Consider the following 4,839-nt stretch of genomic DNA (forward strand, 5'->3'; position numbering starts at 1 on the left):
GGGTCTGGCCTTTAGTGTCACTTTCCTCCCCTCCCCCACCACATTCCCTTGGGTCCCAACACCCTCTTTATCCCTTAACACCCAAATCCGCTTATCTTTCTGTCAGAAGAGCTGAGTTTGCTCATTTGACTGGAGCTAAAAGCCACCTGAACCTTCCCCAGGCCTGGAGGCCTTGTGTTCAGTGAGCCACAAAAAGGCAAGGGGCGTGAGGCTCAGAGGCAGTTGCCTGTTCATGTTTGTGGGGAAGAGGTGTGAGCTTCCCTGCGGTGGTCTCTCCTTTCAGCTACCAGGGCCTAAGACAACATCCCCAGCCCCAGACTCTCACACTCGATCAGACAGTGCACACATATATTTTTACCCTCACAAGCCCATGCATGCTTGGACACACACTCATACACACACTTACACACTCACATACCACCAGACACACACATTCACATACTAACGCAAGCCACGCACACTTAGACACAGACATTCACATATGCAAGCCATGCACGCTTAGACACACATTCACACACACCATCAGACTCACATACTTGCATAACCTATGCACACTTGGACACACACATTCCTACAGCATCTCACACATACACACTAACACAACCTCTACACACTTGGACACATATTCAAACACACACATTCACACACCATCAGACACATGCACATTCACCTATATGCGTGGATGCACAAACACACATATTTGCACACTATCAGACACACACACATTCATACAACCCATGCACGCTTGGACACACACACACACTATCAGACACACTTGCACAATCCTTCCACACACAGTATCTCACACTCAAATGCACATATTCACACAACCCATTCACACTTTGACACACACTCACTGTCACACACACTATCATGCAAGTCACAAACCCTTTACACACTCACGCACACTATCATCCATACTCATAGAACCCATTCAAACTGTCTCTCTCTCTCTCACACACACACACATATGGCCGGGATGGAAATCTGAGGCCTGCACGCCCACCCTTGCCCAGGCCTGACAGGGACAGCCAGAGCTCCCTGCCCCCTCCCTTGGCGTTGGCAGCATGTCCTTGCAGGCTCTCCCTGTCTCTCACGCCCCACCACAGGGGACCCCTCCCTTCTCCGCTGCCCTTTCTCTTTTCAGGCTCTTCCCCACGTAGGTCCACGTAGGTCGGAACCTGGGTCCGAGTGATTAAAGCCTGTGGTGGCCTTGGCTGGTTGGACCCCGGGTCTGTGTCCCAGTGTCACATCTCTGATTCTGCTAAGAGGAGTTTGGCCTCACTCGGAGTCCTTGTTTGAGCTCGGGGTGTGTGGGAGCAAAGTCCCACCCCCACCCCATGCCCCGGGCACCTTCAGATTTCTGTGGCTCATTTGAACGTATCCGGTCCCTCCCTCTCCCATACCACGTCACCGGGTGGTCCTGTTTGTCAGACCCCAGTATGTGTGAATGTGTGTGTTGGGAGGGTGGGGTGCAGCGGCGTGCTTCTCTAAGAGGTCTGTGCAGGACCCCCCTTTCCTCTGTGTGTATCCTATGCTGAGGGAGGTGCTCCCAGTGTCCCCACCCTCTCCCATCCTCCTCACCAGCTCGGACACCCTGCCACGCCTCCAGTGGCTGCGACTGCGTCCGGCTCCACAGCCCAGCACACGTCCACTTGCACACCCGCCAGTGGATCTGTTCCCCATGCTCGCCTGGGCGTGCAACTGGTGCATCCCCGGTGTGGGCACACCTGCTTTCCTGAAAAACAGAGCCAGCCTACCCTCTGAGTCACCCCACCAGCCCACACTCCCCGGTGCATGGCATGGCAGCTTTGGAACGTCTGCCAGTCCAGCGGGTGTGAAGTGACGTGTTTGTTGTTTAACTTACTTCTCTCTCTTTACTATGGATTTGGACTTGGACCATCTCTCCAGGAGCTTATTGGATTTTGTTTTCTCTCCTGGAAATGGTCAGGCCATAGCCCTTGACTCCTTCCTATCTGGTTTGCTTTTTGCAGAGATTCTTCTAACTACTAACCCTTCCTTGGCGTTAGACCTTGCAGATATCTGCGATTGTCCTGTCCACTCTCTTTTCCTACGTGTTATTTGGGTGAGAGTTTGCAGAGCAAATTCATTTTCCTTATAGCAGTTCATACACACTTTGTCTCATGACGTCAACTGCAATTCCTCACAATGTAACAGCTCTCTTCCCACTTCCTCCCTGTGGTTACCTCTTCCCTGTGTCCTTCCCTGCGTGCACTACTGCCCCCTGAGCTGTCTCCCTGTGCAAACACTGCCCTTCTGTTCTCCCACTCCAAGGAATGTGTCTACCTGATGTGAATGTTCATCCCATATGCCTATTGTTTGGCTGGAAGCCACAGGAGTGAGTTCAATTCCAGACCTGAGGGGCAGCTAGGGGCCATAGCCTCAGGGGTCTCACCAGCCTTTTATCAGACCAGCAAACCTGGTCTTTTTTTTTTTTTTTAATGATTTTGAATTTTGTTCCATATTGTTCTCCCACTCTATCCAGGTCTCCTGAACTGATCCCTTTCTAAGTGGTTGACAGTGGTAGCTGGGCACCATCTAGTTGCTCTGGTCTCATGGTCATATAGGCTGAGGTTCACATGGTCCAACAATCCCCTGGGCTAATAGTTTATATGTGTCTTTGGTTTTGTTTATTCTTCTTTGCTCTGGATAGAAGCTGTGGTGGCCTAGTGCCTAAGGCATTTGACTGCTAACCAGAAGGCTGGCGGTTCAAACCCACCAGCCACTCCTCAGAAGGAAGGTTATGCAATCTACTTCCATAGAGATACCTCCTCAGAAACCCAAGGAGGGGTCGCTGTGAGTCAGATCTGACTCAACAACAGTGAGTTAGGGTTTGGTTTTGGGACAGACCCATTGTTGCATCTAGATGGCCACTTGCAAGCTTTTAAGACCCCAGTCCCTACTCATCAAAGTAGATGTGGAGCAATGTTTTTGTGTAGTATGTTAGGCCAGTTGAGCTTGGTGTCCCCTGCAACCGTGGTCCTGAGCCCAAAGTCCAATAATTTGCTCCTTCAGGGTGTTTGGCTGTGGCCAAGAAGTGATCATAGCTTTGCTCCTTGTTAGCTCTATTATATATATATGGACATTTTAACAGCATATACAAATACATATGTAGAAATATCGTCTGCCAACATTACATATGGTCACGGGTATATTCTCTCTTGCCTAGACATACCTGATCATTGAGCCTACCTACCCATCTATTTACCCCTAGACGAGTGTTTGTTATCCCTGACAACACAGTATCGTGTATGTAAAAGGTCTTTGTTGCCTGTCCTTCTTGTACATCTCTCTGCGTCTTCCTGTTCCTTAGTGGTATTGTGTCAGTCACTTGCTTTTGGTCTATTGCCTTTCCCTTCACCCAAATCACTACTTGTCTATTACCTATCTAGCAATTTTCCCTCCCTTTCCCTCCATCCCCTGGTAACCAACAAGGAAAGTTTCCTTCTTATATAAACCTTTCCTTGACTTTTTACAAAATGGACTAATACACTCTTTGTCCTTCTGCAATTGACTTATTTCACTCAGCATAATGTCCTCCAAGTTCATCCACGTTATGAGGTGTTTTGTGGATTCTACATTATTCTTTAGTGTTGCATAGTATTCCATTGTGTGTATGCACCATAGTTTGGTTAACCATTCCTCCATCGATGGGCACTCAGGTTGTTTCCATCTCTTTGCTATTGTGAATAGTGCTGTGATGAACATGTGTGTACATCTGTCTGTTCTTGTCCTGACTATCACTTCTTTAGGATATATACCTAGTAATGCGATTGCTGGATCAAATGGTATTTCTATTTCCAACTTTTTCAGGAACAGCTATACCGATTTCCACAGGAGTTGCATCATTTTACAGTCCCATCAACAGTGTATGAGAGTCCCAATCTCTCCACATCCTCACCAGCATTTGTTATTTTCTGCCTTGTTGAACTTTGCTATTACTGCTGGGGTGAGATAGTATCTCATTGTTGTTTTGATTTGCATCTCTCTAATGGCTAATGATGGTGAACATTTCTTCATGTGTTTGTTGACCGCCTGAATATCTTCCTCGGTGAAGTGTCTGTTCATGTCTTCTGCCCATTTTTTAATTGGATTGTTTATCTTTCTGATGTTGTAGTGTTGGAGTTTTCTATAAATTTTACTGATAAGTCCCTTATCTGTACTTGTAGTTGCTGAGTATTTTTTCCCAATCTGTGAGTTCTCTTTTAACTCTTTTGGAAAAGTGTTTTGATGTGCATAAGAATTTAATTTTTATAAGGTCCCATTCCATTCATCTAGTTTATCTTCTACTCTGTGCCTTTTGGGTGATGCTTGATAGTCTATTGATGCCATGAGTTAAGGCCCCTAAGTTTGCCCTTATTTCTTCTTTGATGAACTTTATAGTTTTAGGTCTCACATTGAAGTCTTTGACCCATCTGGAGTGAGTTTTTGTGTATGGTGTGAGGTATGGATCTTATGTTTTTCTGCAAATGGATATCCACTTTTGGCAGCATTTGTTCAAGAGATTATCTCTTCCCTGTTTAATGGATTTGGGCCCTTTGTTTTTATTAACATAGGGAATAATGTTACTAAATATTCTCATGAAATCTGGGAATAAACTCCAGTTGATCATGATGATTGTTGTGTATATTGTTTGTTTTATTTGAGTATGATTTTTTTTCCTTGGTTTCTCCTTATCTGGGATGTTGTTGTTGTTGTTATGTGCCGTCGAGTTGGCCTTGACTCATAGCGACCCCTCCTTGGGTTTCTGAGGCAGTATCACTATGGAAGTAAGATTGCCTAACCTTCCTTCTGAGGAGTGGCTGGTGGGTTTGAACC

The sequence above is a fragment of the Orycteropus afer genome, unplaced genomic scaffold (genome assembly GCF_000298275.1).
Source record: "Orycteropus afer afer isolate SDZICR_OR568_19922 unplaced genomic scaffold, OryAfe1.0 scaffold00130, whole genome shotgun sequence".
NCBI classification, from domain to species: Eukaryota; Metazoa; Chordata; class Mammalia; order Tubulidentata; family Orycteropodidae; genus Orycteropus; species Orycteropus afer.